We start from the raw sequence: 23202 nt of genomic DNA on the forward strand, positions 1-23202 counted from the left end.
TTTTGTTGGAATAAGTATCTTCCTAGTTACTATTTTAAAGGAATTAATGTTTATTTAAAATTGATATGTATTTAATATAATTTCTCTCTCTTCCTTTTTAACAAACTCTAGGGTATTCTGCATACATTCTTTTAAGGGTTTGTACTGTAAGCTGATGGAAACGTGCATGTGTTTTCTCCTAAAAGTCTTAAATAGAAAAATATATAGTTGTAAAAATGACCAAAATACATATTTTTAAAATTTGGTATTTCTTGGTGAAAGGTTATAAATGTTTGAGGTAAAAGAAGATATTATCATCTTTAGAAGCTGAGGATAATGAGACAATGAACAGGGAACAATACAGTGGGATTCACCCAAATTTTATACATAACACTGCTTCTCTGCATTGAAGCCTAAAATTCCTGAAGAAAGAAACTTGGTTGTTGGCTCCTTTGGATATTGTATCTACTGTCCTTGGTGAGGAGAAGGCAATGACACCCCACTCCAGTACTCTTGCCTGGGAAATCCCATGGACGGAGGAGCCTGGTGGGCTGCAGTCCATGGGGTCACTAAGAGTCGGACACGACTGAGTGACTGCACTTTCACTTTTCACTTTCATGCATTGGAGAAGGAAATGGCAACCCACTCCAGTGTTCTTGCCTGGAGAATCCCAGGGACGGGGGAGCCTGGTGGGCTGCCGTCTATGGGGTCGCATAGAGTCGGACACGACTGAAGTGACTTAGTAGTAGTAGTAGTCCTTGGTGAACACCAATGACAGGCTGATTGTGCCTTTGGCAACAAAGCATGGATCTAATTCTGTTTCATAGAATAAGAAACTTGGAAGGTATTTAGAATTTCCTTGAAGACAATGGTACCAGAAACCCTCAGCTGGTGCAGACTCTGGGAACTTATCAAGCCCCCTCCCCATCCCATGTTCTGTGCTTGGAAAACCTGTCATTCTAACCTTCCTCCCTGTATCTACAACACGGGCTCTGACCCCACCCTCAACTTGACAACCCACCTTCAACTAGACAACCCATCCTAGATGCCATCAGTTCTTTTGTACTCTGAAGGGAAGAAATGATTCCTATTGGATTGTCTCAACACCTTTGAAGGTGGTTTGGCAACCTTTCATTTGTCAAGTTGAACCCCCCTCTTCCAATGCTCCACCACATCTTCTGTCAGACAGGCTCATTACAAAAAGGACAGGAGATTAAATGGGGGCAAGGCGCTCCCGTCTCCACACTCACTCACCTGTCTGTAGGTGAGATGCCCTCCCCTGAATTTCTAGTTCAACCAGACACCTGTATATATGACTGAGATTTGACTCTCCTTCTGTGTTTCACTCAGAAGCCCAGGCCTCTAGTCTGTCATGAGGCAGGTGCACTCTAGGGATAAACTGGTTGTTTTCCCATCTGTGGCTCCACAAATACAATTCTGCTCTTTGGAGAATATAGTGAATTCTCCATAAATAACAGATGAATAAGTGACTTTTGAGGGATAGGCAGGAGGATATACTTATCTAAACAAGACATGGTAGAATGTTGAAGTTTTTTGGAGGGTTCTAGGAAAGTAGGGCTTCCTTGGCAGCTCAATTGGTAAAGAATCCACCTACAATGCAGGAGACCACCTGCAATGTAAGAAATCTAGGTTTGATCCCTGGTTCAGGAAGATTCCTTGGAGAAGGAAATGGCAACCCACTCCATATTCTTGCCTGGGAAATCCCATGAACAGAGGAGCCTGGTGGGCTACAGTCCATGGGGTCTCAAAGAGTCAGATATGACTTAGCAACTAAACTGCTGCCATGGAAGTAGAGTGGGAAATTCTAACTAGAAAAATTATTTTCAATTTTGAAAAACATTTTCAGTATTTTTTCCATTTTCAGCCCATATTGAAATATAATTTCTATATTATAAATGGCAGGCACTTACAATGTACTTCTTAAAGACTTTTTCATACTTTTTACCCATGTGGCCATCACTGGTGGTGGTGGTGGTGGTTTAGTCGCTAAGTTGTGTCCAATTCTTGCAATCCATGGACTGTAGCCCACCAGGCTCCTCTGTCCATGGGATTCTCCAGGCAAGAATACTGGAGTGGGTTGCCATTTCCTTCTCCAGGGGATCTTCCCAACCCAGAAATCGAACCTGGGTCTCCTGCATTGCAGGCAGATTCTTTACCAACTGAGCTACAAGGGAAGCCCGGTCATCACTGGATTAAGATATAAAACATTTTTAGCACCCCAGAAAGTTCCTACCCAACCTCCCCAGCCTATGGTAACATTTATTCTTATTTTCATCTCCATGGGCTTGTTTTGCCTATTCTTGAAAGCCATAAAATTCTAAAGTTGTACTGATTCTAAAATATTGACTATGTTGCCTGCACTGTAAAGTATATCCTTGTAGCTCATTTACTTTATACAGAGTAGTTTGTATCTATTAACTTGTAATAGTAGTAGTAATTTGTATCTACCCCTGTTTTGCCTCCCTTTCCTTCTGCCTCTGTGTTTGATAACTGCTAGTTCTCTATATCGGTGAGTCTGTTTCTATTTTATTATATTAATTTGTTTTATTTGTAGATTCCGCATATGAGTGATAACATACTGTATTTGTCTTTCTCTGTCTGACTTATTTCACTAAGCATAGTACACTCCAGGCCCACCCATGTTTTTGCAAATAGTAAAATTTCATTCTGTTTTATGGCCAATGGTATGCCATTGTGTGTGTGTGTTTGTATATGTATATTAATATATATACATTCCTTGTTGGCTCATACAGTAAAGAATCTGCCTGCAATGCAGGAGATCCAGGTTTGATCCCTGGATTGGGAAAATCCGCTGGAGAAGGAATGGTTACCCACTCCAGTATTCTTGCCTGGAGAGTTCCATGGACAGAGGAGCCTGGTGGGCTACAGTCCATGGGATCACAAACAGTCAGACACAATTGACCAACTAATACTTATTTACTTATACACACATATATATGCCACCTCTTCTTTATCTACTCACCTGTTGATGGGCATTTGGGTTGATTCAATATCTTGGCTATTGTAAATAATACTGCTTTGAACATTGGGGTGCATGTATCTTTTCAAATTAGCATTTTTGTTTTCTTCAAATATACACCCAGGAGTGGAATTGCTGGATAATATGGTAGTTCTATTTAGTTTTTTTGAGAAACCTCCATACTGTTTTTCATACTGGATACCAATTTACAGTCCCATCAACACTGTATAAGGGTTCTGTTTTCTGCACATTCTCAGTCTCTACATTCTCATTAATATTTATTATTTGTGATCATTTTTATGATGGTCATTCTGACAGATGTGAGGTGATATCTCATTGTAGTATTGATTTTTATTTCTCTGATGCTCAACATCATGAATCATCTTTTCATGCGCCTGATTTTCTGCCCATTTAAAAAATTTTTTATATCCATTTGTATAAGCTGTTTGGTATCTCTAATTTTCTTGAAGAAATCTCTAGTCTTCCTCATTCTGTTGTTTTCCTCTATTTCCTTGCATTGATTGCTGAGGAAGGCTTTCTTATCTCTCCTTGCTATTCTTTGGAACTCTGCATTCAAATGGGAATATCTTTTCTTTTCTCCTTTGCTTTTCGCTTCTCTTCTATTCACAGCTATTTGTAAGACCTGCTCAGACTGCCCTTTTGCTTTTTTGCATTTCTTTTCCATAGGGATGATCTTGATCCCTGTCTCCTGTACAATGTCATGAACCTCCGTCCATAGTTCATCAGGCACTCAATCTATCAGATCTAGTCCCTTAAATCTATTTCTCACTTCCACTGTATAATCATAAGGGATTTGATTTAGGTCATACCTGAATGGTCTAGTGATTTTCCCTACTTTCTTCAATTTTAGTCTGAATTTGGCAATAAGGAGTTCATGATCTGAGCCACAGTCAGCTCCTGGTCTTGTTTTTGCTGACTGCATAGAGCTTCTCCATCTTTGGCTGCAAAGAATATAATCAATCTGATTTCGGTGTTGACCATCTGGTGATGTCCATGTGTAGAGTCTTCTCTTGTGTTGTTGGAAGAAGGTGTTTGCTATGACTAGTGCGTTCTCTTGGCAAAACTCTATTAGCCTTTGCCCTGCTTCATTCCATATTCCAAGGCCAAATTTGCCTGTTACCCCAGGTGTTTCTTGACTTCCTAGTTTTGCATTCCAGTCCCCTATAATGAAAAGGATAAGATTGCATTGAATCTGTAGATTTCGTTGGGTAGTATGTTCTGCTGCTGCTGCTAAGTCGCTTCAGTCGTGTCCAACTCTGTGTTACCCCATAGACAGCAGCCCACCAGGCTCCCCTGTCCTGGGGATTCTCCAGGCAAGAACACTGGAGTGGGTTGCCGTTTCCTTCTCCAATGCATGAAAGCAAAAAGTGAAAGTGAATTTGCTCAGTCGTGTCCGACTCTTAGTGACTCCATGGACTGCAACCTACCAGGCTCCTCCATCCATGGGATTTTCCAGGCGAGAGTACTGAGCGGGTTGCCATTGCCCTCTCCAGTATGGTCATTTAAACAATATTAATTCTTCTAATCCATGAACATGGTAAAATTTCCCAAGTGTCTGTGTCATCTTCAGTTTCTTCCATCAGTGTCTTATAGTTTTCTGGGTACAGTTTTTTAAATTACTTCCTTAGATTTATTCCTAGATATATTATTCTTTTTCATGCCATGGTAAATGAGATTACTTTCTTTTATTTATTTGTGTTTTTTTTTTGAAAAAAATTTTTTTATTAAACTTTTATTTTTACTTTATTTTACTTTACAGTACTGTATTGGTTTTGCCATACATTGACATGAATCCACCACGGGATTACTTTCTTAACTTCTCTTTCTGATAGCTCATCATTAGTGTATAGAAATGCCAGTATATTTCTGTGTATTAATTTTGTATTCTGTGACTTTACCTAATTCATTGATGAACTCTAGTAGTTTTCTGGTGCTGTCTTGAGGATATTATATATAGTATCATGTCACATGCAGACAGTGACTGTTTTACTTTTTCCTTTCCAATTTGGATTTCTTTTGTTTCTTTTTCTTGTGTAATTGTTACTACTGGAACTTCCAATACTGTGCTGAATAAAAGTGGTGAGAGGGGGTATCTTTGTCTCATTCTTAATGTTAGAGGAAATGCTTTCAGCTTTTCACCGTTGAGTGCGATGTTATTAATCTGTATTATGATAATCTGTAGGATTATCATATATGGCCTTTATTATGTTGAGATATGTTCCCTCTATACCCACTTTCTGGAGAGTGTTTATCATAAATGGATGTCGAATTTTGTCAAAAGTTTTTCTGCTTCTATTGGGATGATCATAAGATTTTTATTCCTCAGTTTGTTAATGTGATGTATGACATTGATTGATTTGTGACTATTTTTCCAGTAGTCATGTATGGATGTGAGAGTTGGACTGTGAAGAAAGCTGAGCGCCAAAGAATTGATGCTTTTGAACTGTGGTGCTGGAGAAGACTCTTGAGAGTCCCTTGGACTGCAAGAAGATCCAACCAGTCCATTCTGAAGGAGATCAGCCCTGGGATTTCTTTGGAAGGAATGATGCTAAAGCTGAACTCCAGTACTTTGGCCACCTCATGTGAAGAGTTGACTCATTGGAAAAGACTCTGATGCTGGGAGGGATTGAGGGCAGGAGGAGAAGGGGACAACCCAGGATGAGATGGCTGGATGGCATGACTGACTCGATGGACGTGAGTCTGAGTGAACTCCGGGAGTTGGTGATGGACAGGGAGGCCTGGCGTGCTGCGATTCATGGGGTTGCAAAGAGTTAGACACGACTGAATGACTGAACTGAACTGAACTGAGCCATTCTTGCATCACTGGAATAAATCCCACTTGATTATGGTATATGATTCTTTTAATGTATTGTTGAATTTGGTTTGCTAATATTTTGTTGAGAATTTTTATATCTTTGTTCGTCAATAGTATTATTGGTCTGTAATTTTATTTTTCCTAGTATCTTTGGTTTTTATGTCAGGGTGCTGCTGGTCTTACAGAAAGAGTTTGGAAGCATTCTTACCTCTGTGATTTTTGGAAATAGTTTGAGAAGGATAGGTGTTAACTCTTCTGTAAATGTTTGATAGAATTCACTTGTGAAACCAGCTGGCCCTGGACTTTTATTTGTTGAGGGTTTTTAAATTACTGATTCAGCTTCATTACTGGTAATTGCTCTGTTCATATTTTTAATTTCTTTCTGAATCAGTCTTAGGAGATGGTATGTTTCTAAGAATGTGTCCATTTCTTCTAGGTTGCCCATTTTATTGTGATATGTTATTCATAGTAATCTCGTATAATCTTTTGTATTCCTTGGTGTTAGTTGTAACTTCCCCATTTTATTTCTGAATTTGTTGATTTGGGCCTTCTCTTTTTCTTGATGAGACTGTCTAAAGGTTTATCAATGTTTTTTAAAATCTTTTTACAGAACCAGCTTTTAGTTTCATTGATCCTTTTGATAACTTTAAGTCTCTATTTATTTATGCTTTAATCTTTATGATTTCTTTTCTTCTATTAACTTTGGTAATTCTTCATTCTTTCTTTTCTTTTTTTAGGTGTAAATTTAAGTTGTTTGTTTGAGATTTTCCTTATGTCCTGAAGTAGGCTTCTATTGTAATGAACCTTCCTCTTAGAACTGTTTTTACTTTATCTTCTAGATTTTGAGTTGTGTTTTCATTTTCATGTCTCCAGATTAAAACAAAAATTCTTCAGTGATCCATTAGATTTTAATAGAAAGTTGTTTAACCTCCATGTGTTTTTGCACTTTTTTCCCTTTCGATTTCTAACTTCATAGCATTGTGGCAAGAAAAAGAAGCTTGATTTTATTTCAGTTTTCTTAAATTTGCTGAGATTTGTTTTCTGGCCTACAATATGATCTATCTGGAGAATATTCCATGTATACTTCAAAAGAATGTGTATTCTGCTGCTTTTGGATGTAATGTGCTATACATATGTATTAAGTATATTTGGTCTAATGTGTCACTGAAACCTAATTGATTTTCTGTCTGGATGGTCTGTCTATTGATGTCAGTGAGGTGTTGATGTCCCCTACTATTATTGTGTTAATTTCTCCCTTTATGTCTGTTAATATTTGCTTTATGTATTTGTGTTCCTATGTTTGGTGTGTGTGTATACACATACACACACACACACACACACACACAGCAATACAAGTGTTACATCTTCTTGAATTTATCCCTTTATTGGCATGTCATGTTCTTTGCCTGTTGTTATAGTCTTTGTCTTAAAGTCTGTTTTGTGTGCTCTAAGTATTGCTACCCTTCCTTTCTTTTGGATTCTATTCACATGGAATAACTTCTTCAATCCCCTCACTTTTAGTCTGCATGTGTGTCTAGATCTGAAGAGAGTCTCTTGTAGACTGCACTGGTAAAGAATCTGCCCACAATGCAGGAGACCTGGGTTTGATCCCTGGGTTCGGAAGATCCCCTGGAGAAGGGAAACGTTACCCACTCCAGTATTCTGGCCTGGAGAATTCCGTAGACTGTCTGTCTAGTCCATGGGGTCACAAAGAGTCAGACACAACTGAGCGACTTTCACTTTCACATATGGGTCCTAAAGGAAATCAGTCCTGAATATTCATCGGAAGGACTGATGCTGAAGCTGAAACTCCAATACCTTGACCACCTGATGTGAAGAACTGACTCATTTGAAAAGACACTGATGCTGGGAAAGATTGAAGGCAGGAGGAGAAGGGGACGACAGAGAATGAGATGGCTGGATGGCATCACCAACTCATTGGACATGAGTTTGAGTGAACTCTGAACTCTGGGAGTTGGCAATGGACAGGGAGCCCTGCCGTGCTGCAGTCCATGGGGTCGCAAAAGAGTTGGGACATGACTGAGTGACTGAACTGAGCTGAACTGATATGAGTCTTATTTTTATTTCCATTCAGTCATTCTGTTTCTTTTGATTGGAGAATTTAGTTTATTTAAGAAATTATTAATAGGTATAAACTTACTGACATTTTGTAAATTGTTTTTAGGTTTATTTATCATTCTTTTTTGTTTCTTTCTTCCTCTTTTTTAGCTGTCTTTAGTGTTATGCTTGAATTTCTTTCACTTTTTTTTGGGTGTATCTCTTAAAGATTTTTGGCTTTTGGTTACCATGACATTTTAAAAATAGTAATCCCTATATATATATGGATATATATAGAAAGAGAGAAAGAGAGGGAGAAAGACTATTTTAAGTTGCTCATTTTTAAATTTTGAACACATTTTAACAACGCTGCATTTTTACTCCTCTCCTCCCAAGATTACTAGTCTTTACATCATATTTTCATCTTTGTTTTGTGTATCCCTTAACTACTTATTGAAGATATAGGTGATTTTACTACTATTGTTTTAATCTTCCTACTAACTCTGTGTATAGCCATACATGTTTACTTTATTACCTTTCATGTATCTTTGCCTTTACCAATGAGTTGCTTCTTTCTGTAATTTTCATGATTCTAGTTGTGGCTTTTTCTTTTTCATGTAGAGAAATTCCTTTAACATTTCTTGTAAAGCTGGCTTGGTGGTGTTGAACTTTTTTAGCTTTTGCTCATTTGTAAAACTTTTGATCTATCTAATCTGAATGAAAGCCATGCCAGGTAGAGTACTTTTTTTTGTAGTTTGTTTTAACCTTTTTTTTTTTAAATCACTTTAAAGGTATCATGACATGCCCTTCTGGCCTTCAGAGTTTCTGTGGTAAAGTCAGTTGATAACCTTTGAATATTAATTTAATAATGAAATATAATTTGTGTAGTGAGACATTACACGATTTAACAAACTGGCTGCTTTATTCAGAAGATGGAATTCTTTTTAGGGAGAGAATTGCTTTTTAAAAAAAACATTGTGGATTTTTTTCTGGAAAGAGAATCAAATATAATCTTTCCAAACATAATCTGGAAAGAGAATCAAAAGATTCACACAGAACTAAATTGCTCTTTGAATCAAATAAAATCATTCTGGTGCTTTGAGGACTGAAGAAAATGGGAGTACGCCCAACCTGGGGCATATTATGAAGATAAAAAAAAGCCCCAGAACCATTAGAAACCAGAAAACAGTAAGAGGCAGAATGTGATTTAAGTGGATCCTCAATGTGGGGTCACCAGTTTTTGCACTAAGAAGAAAATGATCCCAATTGCTGACGTAGTATCTAATATCTTTAAAAATTGGTTACAGAGTATCTTACAGGGTGGAGAGTTGGGTTATATTTGGAAAACAAACAAGCAAACAAACAAAATTCCCATTGTTTTTGTAACAAAAATACCAAAGAGGACCTCTATAGCACCCACCTTTCCTTCACTGTGGGAACTCTCTTGAACTACCACATCCTCATATAAACATAGATAATAGTTCTATGTTTGATCCATTTACTCAGGTTGGACACTTTGCAATTCATCTGGGTTTATAGAAGTTTACAGAAGTCACACAATATAGATCTCAGAAGTCAGTATTTTCCTGGAAAAGCTTGTACACTGATGTGGTAGGCATTTTCTGAAATGGCCCTAACTGATCTCTGTCTCCTTGTTATTTACTCCCCTGTGCAATCACTTCCCCTTATGTGTAGGCTGAACCCAGTGACTTATTTCTAAGGGACCGAATGTGGCAAAAGGGAAAGGCAGTCACATCCAAGACTGAGTAATCAAAAACTGTGACAGTCCCTCATTCTGTCACTCCATCTTCTCTCTGACCTGCTCATTCTGATGAAGCAAGCTGCCATATTCTGACAACTGAGGACCCACCTCACCGAGAAACTAAAGCCTTAAACCCAATAGCCCATGAGGAACTGAATCCTGCCAATTCAGTAAAAGTGGATCCTTCCCCCATTTGGACTTCCCTGGTAGCTCAGACGGTTAAGCGTCTGCCTACAATGAGGGAGACCCAGGTTCGATCCCTGGGTCAGGAAGATCCCCTGGAGAAGGAAATGGCAATCCACTCCAGTATTATTGCTTGGAGAATCCCATGGACAGAGGAGCCTGGTAGGCTACAGTCCATGGGGTCGCAAAGAGTTGGACACAACTGAACGACTTCACTTTCACTTTCCCCCATTTACCTGTGAGATGACTGTAGTTCCAACTGACACCTTGACTGCAGTCTTGTGCGAGACCCAGAGCCGGAGGACTTAGGTAAGCCTCCCCCATATTCCTGGCCTACAGAAACTAGAATAATTGCACAACAACAGATATTTAAGACAAATGATAATTTTAATGACTACCGTTCCTGAGTGTTAACTACATGTGAGGCACCAAGTATTTTGGCTGTGATTTCTCTTTTTAGTTTCATAATAATTCTATGAAGAAGAGATTCATGTGCTAATTTTATAGATGGGGAAACGAAGCCTTAGAGTAATTTGCCAAAATTACAAAGCTAGTAAGTCAGAATTTAAATCTGTGTAGTCTTATTCTAGAACCCAAATGCTTAAATGATATGCTCTGTTTGCTATATGAGCTGATCTCTTTCATCCTGAGTACATTTTCCACTGACCTGACTGCTTTTTCAAGCAGAACTATACTGCTGTTTTTGAGAAACTCCAAACCTGAGCCTGTGGTCACCTTGGAGATAGGCAGGCAGAAGGCAGAGAAGAGACCAGCAGCATTGTGTGAAAAGCATATTCCATACAGTTGTGTTCTTTGATTTGGAGCTGTGATTTGTCTTAGCAGTAGAAAAGTAGGAAAGCAGGCAAAAATCCCTAGAGAAGGGTTGGGGAAAGGATGATCCGTTACTTTAGCTTTTATGTCAGTGTATCAGATTGTGAGGATGAAAACAAATTAAGTTCTATCTGAGAGCACATTGGGCTTCCCTGATAGCTCAGTTGGTGTAGAATCCGCGTGCAGTGCAGGAGACCCCGGTTTGATTCCTGGGTTGGGAAGATCCACAGGAGAAGGGATAGGCTACCCACTCCAGTATTCTGGGGCTTCCCTTGTGGCTCAGCTGGTAAAGAATCTGCCTGCAATGTGGGAGACCTGGGTTTGATCCCTGGGTTGGGAGGATCCCCTGGAGAAGAGAAAGGCTACCCACTCCAGTATTTTGGCCTGGAGAATTCCATGAACTGTATAGTCCACGGGGGTTGCAAAGAGTTAGACACGACTAAGTGACTTTCACTTCACTTCACTTCACTGAGAGCGTATTGTATTGTCTCAAATATATCTCATTTGAAACCTACTAAGAAAAAGAAAGTGATACTTAAAATATTGTGATGTGAAATGAGTATTGTGAGAATAGATCTCCTGAAGTACAGGTGGATTCTTTACAAGCTGAACTACCAGGGAAGCCCCAAAACAAGTATTGTGAGAATAGCTATATTACTTTAAAAAGATATTTCAGAAGTAGATTTTATCTCTTTTAATGAAAAAGTAGTTGTTACATGCTTGATATATAAAAACATGAATAGAGCAGTTGAGAAAATGATAGAAAATAAATATCACCCATAATCCCACCCATTGGCAGTAACCTGATTGATAGTTTTTACTGTTTTGTTATATGTTTCATCTATTAGTTATGGACATCTTTTCACATCGATGACTAGGTCAACATCACTGTTTTTGATATCCTGCCATACATATATTCCATTATTTATGAAAAATAATCCCCTGGATATTTAAGTTGCTTCCAATTTTCTGTAATAACTCCAGGACATCCTGTGTGTTTATCTCATGATTTCTTGATGTGAAAGAGTTGGGTCAAAGAGTTTGCGTATTTTAGATTTTTATAAGCCTTGCCAAATTGCCTTCCAGAAAGGCTGTACCAAAATTAATTCCCACCAACAGTTAATGAGTGTGCCCACTTCCTACACCCTAACTAGCAATGAGCACTAGCATTCTTTTAAACCTTTGCCCATCTGATAAGTGAAAAATAGCATCTTGCTTTAGTTTGCACTCCTTAAATTACTAGGCAAATTAGGCATTCTTGCTTATTGCTCATTTGTGTTTCTTCTCCTCCATTATATTGTTAAAATTCTTTAATTAAAATTGTTATAAATGCAGGAATTTACTACTTTCTCTTTTCCATATGCTGCATTTTACCCCAGTATTTAATCTTTCAACTTAATTCAACAAAATCTTAATTTTGTTGCTTGGTTTCTTGTTCTGTTAACATTTAGAATTTTTATGTCATCAACTCTATCCATCTTTATATTTATAGTTTCTGACCTTGTCATGCCTGGAAGGGTCTTTCCTTCTGGCCATATTTTACAAAGTCTGAATGACCATAAGAAGCAAACATTTTGAGGTGGATTTGGAAAACAAAATGTGAAAGATAATAAATTATAAAACTACTCTTCACTCTAGTAGTTTTCATGTTTCCCCCAGGGACCTCTTCATTTGCCATAATTTTGATTAGTGACATTTAAATAAAACACCTCAAGAACTGTCATATATAATATGTTGACTAGAATACACATACCTGTGTAAAGTTCAATGTTTCTCCTTGGCTACATTCTTCAGTAACAAAAATTAAGTAAATAAGTTATACGTAAGTGTAATGGTTTATCTCATTATAATTCTAGTAACAAAAATATATTACAAAATGACTTATTTTCATGTTATGTTCAGTACATCGCGAGGTTATTTCACACATTATTTAATGTTTATAGTAACACTGTAATCTGACTATTATTATCTCCCTTTTACAGATGAGGATACTGAATTTCTGAGTGGTAAATGACTTGGCCAGTTTCATACAATCAAATGATGGCAGAGTCAGGACTCAAACTCATATCTCTTAAATAAAAATTCAGTGCTCCCACCAGCTATCAAAATAGTAATTATGATCTTTTTAGCTGCTGGATGGAGTCAATGGCAAATTCAGAATTTAGTTGCTTTTCTGGAATTTTAACAACTTTGATCTTACACAACAGCTTCTTAGGTTTTAACCTCAATTTGGACATTGCAGCAGATCGCGTATGTTAGGCTATGATTGCTGTCCTCTTCTTGAGTGGACTGTCTATAATGCAGGTAGCTCCTTTATTTAACATACTTATTCAGTGAAACCCTCCATTCTTTGGTGCGTGACTGTCCACTGTGTCTCTGTAGTGGTAGAGCAGGTTGGCAAGCACTTCCTTTATTGATAATGTAGAAAGACCTATCTTGGAAAATCAAAGTTGGCATATGATTTTACATGTGAAGCATCTGCCTTTATAGAGTTGAAAGTATTGGAAAGCACACAACTATTTGGTCTGAACACATGCCTTCCCATATGGTGAATTCTGCCTGGCTTTCTCCTTCTCCACCGATCCCCACCAGTGCCTGCCATTTCAATTCCCCTTCATCATTCATTCATTCATCTATTTGTTTATTGTACATCTGCTGAACATCTCCTACATGCCAGTCACCTTGCTTATTGCAGGAGAAAAAAGGTGGATGATGTGGCTTCTCTGTTCTTGAGGAATGAGGCAAAGCAGCCAAAACTTAAATAATGTATGAGATCAGCCTTGCTGGTGTTAGGTGCTGCTAATATTACATCAGTGGCCTTACACTGAACAACCCTAAACTTCCATTTGTCTACCAAAGTGGGAAGTCCAGACTTCCCCAGCATTTTCTTTCCCCAAAAATGCCCAGGTATCTCCAGAGTATTTGTTGTTTCAGAACGGTTACATTGTATGGAACGCTCTCATGTCTTTCTAATAAATCTAGAACTTAGTTTTGATACATAGAAGAAATTTGTGGATGTTGGATTGGAGCTATGTATCCAAGAAATGGGCCACATTCTGTGCTCACAACCAACCCTGAAACAAGTAGCCATTCACTTGAGCCATCGGAGACACAAAATAGCCAGTTTCCTTGGTGGCTCAGCCTACAATGTGGGAGACCCAGGTTCAATCCCTGGGTTGGGAAGACCTCCTGGAGAAGGAAATGGCAACCCACTCCAGTATTCTTGCCTGGAAAATCCCATGGATGGAGGATCCTGGTAGGCTACAATCCATGGGGTCGCAAAGAGTTGGACACGACTGAGCGACTTCACTTCACTTCTGTTTCCTCTGTGCCTTGCTCATGGATAGAGCAACCCTCCCTGCAGTCCTCACCTCTGAAGAGCAGAAACTTTATTCCTTCCACTAATTTCACTCTAAACAGGGATAGAACTCGTACACAAACCCAGATGCACATTTTCTTCCTGGGTCAACTCCCTGACTGACCCCAGTGGCCGGTGTCAGCTTGGTCCTATCTAGTGGAACTAGGTTAGGCCTCTCTGTGCTTGAGAGTCTAGCCCAGTTTCCTCAGTCCCTAAGAAATCCCTTTCCCCTTGGGTTTGCTGCTTCTTACCCCAGGAGTTGCTTACTCCCTGATGAATGACATAGAAGCATGTACTCCCTTCAGAGTGAACTACCTTTTCCACCACTGGTGTGTAGTATCTTCCCCACTCCAACAAGCAAGAGCAACGTACATTGAAATTAGCCTATTACCACTAAGTCTGGAGTATTTATTCTTACCCATGATCACCTCTTTATATTTCAGTGTGATCCATGTTAACAGAAACACAGTCTGTCCTTCACAGAAGAGATAGGGTTTAAGTTGACTCTTAAAGGATGAGTGGGTGTTTCCCAACATTTCTTCATATCCCAACAGCAGCAATGGGGACCTCCCAAAGAGAAGGGGCAGAGGACAGGAAATTGTATTAAAGAATCCTCCTGCTCTTGCTGTCATATCTGAGCCTTGACCTGTTGGAAGTGCTGTAGCCGTTATGTCTTTTCCTACATCTTATTGGCTGTCTATTCTCCAGCTTGAACTTTGGTTCTCAGTCCTACTCTGTGATTGAGTGGGGCCAGTGAGAGTCACAAAGTTTAGCAATAAAGATCATATCTCATCTGTGTTCAAACGATTTCCCATCCCCCTAGAATGAAATGCAAAGTTCTTACATGATAAGGCACTTATCTTCCTCTCTGATATCACCTTTTATTACTTTCCCCTTGCTTCTTAGAGTCCAATCACACTGATCCGCTTGCTGTTCTTCCTGCATGCCAAGCATGTTGCCTCCTTCTAGCTTTTGCACTTTCTATTTCTTTTTTTTTTTTTTATAAAAAAATAATGAAATGCACAATACTTTTTATTGTAAACTCCATATTAATCATTCTCATGGGATGTTTTCATTGATTTTTGCTGAACTCTTGTATCCACCGCCAAACTACAATTTCAGTTAACAGAGAAAGTTGATTAACATTTTAGTTTTTAAGTTGTATGAGGGTGAAATCATGAGAACAAATGTGGGAACTTTACTCATTCACCAATCCAGTGAGCACATTTTTGACAAATAGTACATATCCATCTGTATACAGAGAGAAAGAGAGAAAGAAGAAAGGTATTTTTTTAAATACTGAAAGGGTATTTTCTCAAATATTTTTACGCTAGTCACAATGTAACAGCAACAGATGGCACATACTCTGAAATCTAACCTGCATTATTAACATTTTCTCTATCACTTTAAGTCCAGACAATCAGAAAAGCAATAGTCAAGTCCTGATTTGTAATATTTGCTAATTTCTGTGGTGTAAACATTCCCAACGTGCACTTTCTATTTCTATTACCACTCTACCCCTGAACCAGTTTTTCTCCTAGGTGTCCATGTGGCTTTCACATATCATTAAGTCTTGGCTCAAATGCCATTTGCTGAGATGGGCTTTCTTTGACCACCCTAACTATAATGACTTTCCATCTCTTTAGCTTGGTTTATTCTTCTCTGTGTTGCTTATTGCTGCCTGATATTAAATGATGCATCTGCTTACTTGTTTGTCTTTCATCTTTCTATTTTATTAGACTGTAAGCTCCATGAAGGGGGTGGCTGCCTTTTGTATTACTGTATCCTCAGCACCTAAAATGGTGCCTGACACATACTAGGTATTTAGTAAATATATGTTGAGTAGATAAATGAATAAATGAAAGAATCTAACTCCAATCCTTTGAGAAAAAGAACAGGGTACAGGGCAGAGAGACCTCGGCCATAGGAAGAGAAAACCAAGAGAATATGCCTTGCAGTTCTGTCCCTCAACCACAGGGGCAGAAATGATCATTTATTGGCTCTAGAAACTTAACTGGCCCTTAGTGCAAGGGACCCAGGGAACAGTTCATTGCACAGACCTTTGCTTTTTACAAAGTGGCTTTCAGTGTGCTTCATATAGTCTAAAATGAAGCATCAGTTTTCACACTATGGTTTGTCAAAGGCATGAGGCCAGAGCAGGAATATTGCCAGGTCCCACTGTATTCAAGCTAAGGTCTCCATGCAAGGAAAGTTTGGGAGTAAGGATTTAGATGTCCAAACCATTTCATTTTGAAAGGATGACTTTTCTCTTGCTCAGACTTTCCATCAGGTTAGAACTTCCTGAGCCATGTAGAGTTTCTTGCTTAAGCCTGACTGCTCCTTGTTGGCACTGCAAAGCTCTTGGGAGTCTCCCTGCCGCTCATTTGTAGGAAAGACCTGGGGCCACTCTACCAGTTCGCTGCATACCAGCTGCCCTCTCCGGACTTGGGCTTCCCTGTGAGCGCTCTGTACAGCCCCAATAACTTTCTGTGGTTGGAAGTCCTGTTTACTGCTTACTTGCATTCACTGTGTACAATAAATAGAGTGGGGCCCTCGGGGCCAGTCATGCTCCATTAGCTATGTGATTTGACAAGAGGGTGGGTGAGACTGGTTGGACAGCACGGACTTGGGTAACAGGAGATAACGCATCCCCTCCCCTCCCCTGAGATGCGATTTCAGTTGTTCCCACAGTATGTTTTCATTGTACAGTAGACGCAAGAGCTCCAGCTAGTGTGAGAACTGAGGCTGGATAAGAAAAACACAGTGATGGCACTGTTCCTGCGGGGCTCCCATGCTATTTTCTCAGCATTAAGAGAACCCAGCAATATCTAAACAACTGACCTCGTGGTGTGTTGGTAGGTTTGCACAATTCCCGAGGGTCATGTTAGCCTATGCATTTCAAGGGGAAGATCAAGAGGGCTTTGGAAAAAGCAAGACTTGAGTGTGTTTAAGACTTGAATTGCATGTACAGTCTCCCTGAGCCAGAGAACAGTTGCTGAACTGAGGCCAGGCACAGTTAAGATATGCTGAGGTCACACTGACTGAAGCAGCTCAACTCTTAGCAGCATATAGAAGCTGTTGTTGTTGTTGTTGTTTTGGTTTAGGGTATGTTTGTCGGAAATATCCCTGGACTCTTCAGTGTGTTGCATCAGCATCTTTGTTGCTTTGGAAAATATTAGCGAGAGTTGCTCAGTTGCCTGTCGGCAGAGAGCAATCATTCCTCATCAGCTGGGGTGGAGTTCCCTGGTGGCCTTTTTTTTTTTTTTTTTTTGCCTCATCCACACAGTATTCCCACATCTCCCTTCTCATGTTGTAATCTCTCTGGTAACATTAAGCCTGTGGACTTTTCTTAAGTTTTTGCTTATAAAGACAGTATTTAGAAATTGTTTATAAAGTTATTTTTAGTGGAAACTCATGCAATAAGCTCCAGTTGTCACCTTTCCAAAATTCCAGGAAGCTCGAAGGGCATTCTGCTAAAATTACAGGGACCAAAGTCAGGGCAACTCTTCTCTGGGGTGATGGCACTGCCCTTGGCACTGCCACCAAGCCTGTTGGCCACCTCCAAGACCGCTGAGTAAGGCTCCTCCACTCTGAGCCACCTATTGATTAATGAGCTGGATCAAGAAGTAGATATTGTATGAGGCAGAAACCCTGTCTATTTTGATCAGAGCTGACAACCCAGTGCTTAGCACAATGGTTGTCATATGGTAGGTGCTTAATAAATGTGTACTGAGTGAATGAGCAACTCCATCTATGAACTGTCCCCTTTTTATTACTGATGGATTTGAGATCATTAATAGCTGTTTCTCTTGCTGTATGTGTTTGTTTCTCTTGGTTACAAGGATATGATCTTCTCACACTGTCTTCAGGGATAAACAACACAGTGGTTAAAGTACAAGCTCTGCTAATCTATGGTGTTAGAAATCAGTTGGGGTGGAGTGAGCAGTGACTGAATGAAGCCATAATAATGGTAACTTTCTGAAAATGATGTGGGTGTGTTCACTTTGTGAAAATTCATCAAGTATACACTTTGAGCACTGTTTTGTATCTGTGTGTGTTACTCTTCATTAAGAAGTTTGTTTTCTTTTTCTTTACAAAGTTAGACTTTGGAGCTAATTGTGTAAGTTCATATCCTGGCTCATCCATTCATTTTGTAGCTGGATACCTTGTGACAAGTTACTTAACATTTCTGTGTCTCATTTTCTTCCTCTGTAAATCAATAATAATAATATGTCTATATCACAGGATTGTTGTGAATCAAAGAGTTAATCCACAGTACTCAATAAACATCAATTGCTATTGGTTATTACTTTTCAGAAGGTGAGATATTTCAAACCTGGTACAATCAAAGTGAAGTGAAGTGAAAGTGAAGTCACTCAGTCATGTCCGACTCTTTGCGACCCCATGGACTGTAACCCACCAGGCTCCTCCGTCCATGGGATTCTCCAGGCAAGAACACTGGAATGGGTTGCCATTCCCTTCTCCAGGGGATCTTCCCAACCCAGGGATCGAACCCAGGTCTCCTGCATTGCAGGCAGAGGCTTTAACCTCTGAGCCACCAGAGTATAATCAAAGACTTGGAAAATATCACTGGGGGATCACTGGAGTACTCCTCTCCCTCCAGGCAGGACCATTTCTAATTTCTCAAGATCTGTGTACTTCTTAATGGTTTCTTTTCATATATTTGCTTTTAGTTACCCACCAAGTAAACAGACTCTAGAGACTGAATAAGTTTTATGATCCACTATAATAATACTTGCTTTCCACATTTTTACCTAGAGAAGCTCAATGAATCACAGAATTGTAGAACCAGAAAAGGTCTTTGAAAATACTTGATCTAAAAGGTCTTAGGAAATACTTTAATTATCAATAAATAAAATGAAAATTAAAACTCTGGTCCTCAGTGCATTTTATGTGCTTTAAGTGCTCAGTAGTCACATGTGGTTACCATTCCTGACCGTGCAGATGCAGAATGTTTCCATCAGAGCAGGATGTTCTGTGGGTAACACTGCTAGATCAATTTCCTCATTACATACATGAAAGCACTGAGGTCTAGAGAGATACGATGATGATACCGAAGTCACACAGCTTGCTCAGGACAGATTTAGACTACAGTTTAGATTTCTTGCTCTCTATGCCAAGGTAGTTTCTATTTGGCCACAATGACACCTGCAGTTCCACAGCACTTCCCCTCTGGTGGTTAGTTTGTAGGCGGTATATATTATCTATCTGTTATTTCTGGGGACATAATTGTAGTGACTCCATGTCCCTGAGTTTGAAGATACAATCTGTTTCTGTTTTACCAATTGAGAACTATTTCCATTCTGGAGTCTTTCCTCCTAAGAATCCATGGGGTATACAGTCATTCACACATAAAGCACAACAGACCATAGTTAGTTAATAATCACCAGGATTTACTTGGCATTTATTATGTGCCAGTCACTTCTTCTAAGCACTTCACATTCATTTGAAGGATGTAAATGAAAGAGTATGTTGTATGCCTAAGGTTTGTATGCAAAGATTTGAACCTCAGGCAGACATCTCTTGAGCCCCTGCCCTTACCCACTGTACTTACTGAGCAGCTGCCCTGTGGAGAGCATTATGTACAGTCTTGATGAAGGCTGAGCATGGTGAAAATGTCCTGTGCTATGTGCTGTGCTTAGTCGCTCAGTCGTGTCTGACTCTTTCACTCTGTGACCCCATGGAATGTAGCCCGCCAGGCTCCTCTGTCCATGGGGATTCTTCAGGCAAAAATCTCCCACACTGCAGGCAGATTCTTTACCAACTGAGCCCCCAGGGAAGCCCAAGAACACTGGAGTGGGTAGCCTATCCCTTCTCCAGGGGATCTTCCCAACCCAGGAACTGAACTGGGGTCTCCTGTATTGCAGGCAGATTCTTTACCAGCTGAGCTACCAGGGAAGCCCAGAAATGTCCTAGCTTTCCAGAAATCAGCAGTCTAGTTATGGGCTGGGTGTGGGAAGAGAGAGTAGCCATCCATGCACGTGATTTATGTATACTTTTAATATTTATAGCCACACAAATACTTGTGGATTTGGCCTTCTGCATGTCTAAATTCACTCCCTTTCTTCTCTCTCTCTTTCTCTCCCTCTTTTTTTTTTCTTTTGGTGAAATATCAAAAACCCCCATAGCAGACATCTTCAGTGATAAATGCCCTTCAGTTGACAGTCGTTCCCCAAAAGTCTGCCTTTACTTAGGTCTTCTTAAGGACTCTAATTCATCTGGATGTGCTCCTGAGAAGCCGTCCTGTTGACTTGCCAGGGCTGGAAGTGAATGATGGGAGGGGAGCGGAGGGATCACTTAAAGTTTTGATTGTAGTTTAAGCTCCCCACAGGAGTTTCTTAGGAAGGTCCTTGAGTTAAGTGTGTTTGTGACAAGAAGGATCTTTGCACAGATTCACTAAACATGAAGAGAGTATTTTTTTTAAAGGAGTAGATAGATTTAGCAGTTGGTTTCACAGTTTGGCAACAATCATTTTCAATTTCTAAAAAATATCCTTGCCCGCACTTGCTAGTGAAACCACATTGGCACCCAGCAAGCAACAGCAGTATTTAAACATGCTGGGACTGGCACCACTGAAACAACAACAGAGAGGGCTTTAGCCTCTCAAAGCCTCCTGACTGTGCTGTGTAGGGTCTCTTCCAAGATTTCAGATACTGAATGGATAATGTCCCAGGTTGCAATTACCACTGTGAATTGGTCCAATCATATAATGCTATTATCAAGATACTAGTAGGATATGACTTTTATTATTCACATTCCATCTACTTTGAAATTTGAATTGAAATTGTTTGTGCTAGCGTCTTCTGCATTTGGGGAAAAGCCTCAGCTGAGGTTACTGATAATTCTCAGAATGTGTTCTGGGTCATGGGTGAGTGGGACAGAGCTTCTGAAGAAGCCTCTTCCCCATACCAGAAAATAGCACCAGGTTAAGCTGATTGTTGGAGAATGGCATTCTAACATGTATACTATCATGTAAGAATTAAATCGCCAGTCTATGTCTGACGCAGGATACAGCATGCTTGGGGCTGGTGCATGGGGATGACCCAGAGAGATGTTATGGGGAGGGAGGTGGGAGGGGGGTTCATGTTTGGGAACGCATGTAAGAATTAAAGATTTTAAAATTTAAAAAATAAAAAACTAAAAAAAAAAAAAAAACACTGCTTTTTCCTGTCTCTTCTTTTTTTAGGCTAGAAGGTAAATCTTGCTGGTTGTTATAAAGAAACTGAGGATTGGAGTAGAGGTTGCTAAAGCAACTGACCTCCACTTAGCAAACCCACTAGCTTCCCTGACACTCACCACTCGCTTTGCACAGGATGCTATCATCCACCTTCTAGCAGCTAGAAGGCTTCTAGCAGCTAGAACTCTGGTGTGCTCAGTACTTCTGCTCCTACCAAGATTTAATGAACCAACCAATTACCTGATCCTGACTGTGCTAAATATGAGAACCCCAACTGTTCTCTTGTAAATTCAGAATCCTTTATTTTATTTTCTTACTCTGTTTCATTTGCTATGTTAGGGAGAAAGCTACTGGACCTAGAAAGTGGCACTGACTTAGGAAAGTCCCAAATTATCAGGAGAAGCAAGACAGACATTGCCCAGCAAGTGTGGCTAAAGAAGAATCAGCCTAATTGTCAGGCTGAGCCAGGAAGATGGTGCTGGCTGGGTATCCGCTCAAAAGGAGGACAGAGGATATCAGTAAGAGCATGGGTGGAAAGAAGGGTCGTTATAAGAACCCACAGACACTGGGATGGAGTACCAAAACTGGTCAAGGCACATGATTCAGAATTGAGCTTGTAACAGGATTGTGTGGGTTGGGATGCTCTTTGCTGGGGATGTTCCACTTAGAAAAGGCTGAATTGTATGAGCTAACATATTGGCCTCAAGGACTCACATCAGCAGGACATTTAGGGTGTACTTGTTGGGATGTCTCCAGTATGCATGTTGGTTGGCCTGAAACAGCAGACTGATGGTTTGGTGTTGTGTCCACTGTTTAGGGGGGGGCGGTTAAACTACAGAAAGTTCCATGGTGGGGGTATAGTATTCAATCCTAGAGATTTTCAGAGGAGAGAGAATCTTCAGGAACATGGAGAACAACAGTCATTGTTTCCAGGGAAGAAAATAAGAGAGGAAAAATGATGATGCCAAGATAAAGAAACCAAAGAGTGGTCTTTAACCTTTGTTAAGGTTTGGATTTCATAAGAAATGGAAAGATAAGCAAATAACTGAAAAATTGTCCCAGATAGAAAATCTGCCCAAGGGTCTTAAAAAGGCTTGAGTTAGAAGCCCATGGATGAGTCCCCAGAGAGGTAAGAAAGCTGGGAGTGCCTCTGGATAGAGCTTCAAGCAGAAGCCAGAAGGAATCCAGCCCAAGGATAGTCTCTTCCTCTTGAGCCTCCCCAAGTGAGGTGGGGACAATGGAAAGACTGGAATTGCAAAGCAATGACAGCTTTTGTATAATTAAAATTTTTTGTAGTAGGAGTACTAACTAAAAGTTGGGATGCTATATATTAGTTCCATGATTGTGTATTGCCTCAAAGTTTTGATATAGGGCTTCCCACGTGGCTCAGTGGTAAAGAATTTGCCTGCCAATGCAGGAGACACAGAAGACATGGGTTCTATCCTTGGGTCGGGAAGATCCCCTCGTATAGGAAATGGCAACCCACTCCAGTATTCTTGCCTGGAAAATCCCAAAGACAGAGGAGTCTGGCAGGCTACAGTCCACGGGGTCCCAAAAGAGTCAGATACAACTAAGTGACCGAGCATGGCATAATTCTGATATAGGAGACTATGCTAGGTAAATCACTATTTCTTAAGATTAAATATCTAGGGAATGTAAAGAAAAAAGGAGAGGAGCGAATATAAGTTCAGTATCCTCTTCTGTTCAAATTCTGCATTTAGGCAAATGGTTCTAATTAAAGATAAACATTAGATTAAGATAGATTAGATAATAAAACTTTATTAAAATCACTAGTTTCTCAAGTAAATAGTAGGATGTAAGTTTCCACCTACATGCAAATTCTACCCTTTAGCTTTTAACCTAGTTCTCTGAACATGAGAAGAGTTAGGTGAAAATTTTACTGAGGTCAGACTAGGGACCAAGGCTCAAACAATGCTTTTTGCCTACTGCAGTATGTAAAAAAGCATAATTTAAGTCAATAATGAGCATTTTCAAT

Source organism: Capra hircus, chromosome 20, assembly GCF_001704415.2.
Source record: "Capra hircus breed San Clemente chromosome 20, ASM170441v1, whole genome shotgun sequence".
NCBI classification, from domain to species: Eukaryota; Metazoa; Chordata; class Mammalia; order Artiodactyla; family Bovidae; genus Capra; species Capra hircus.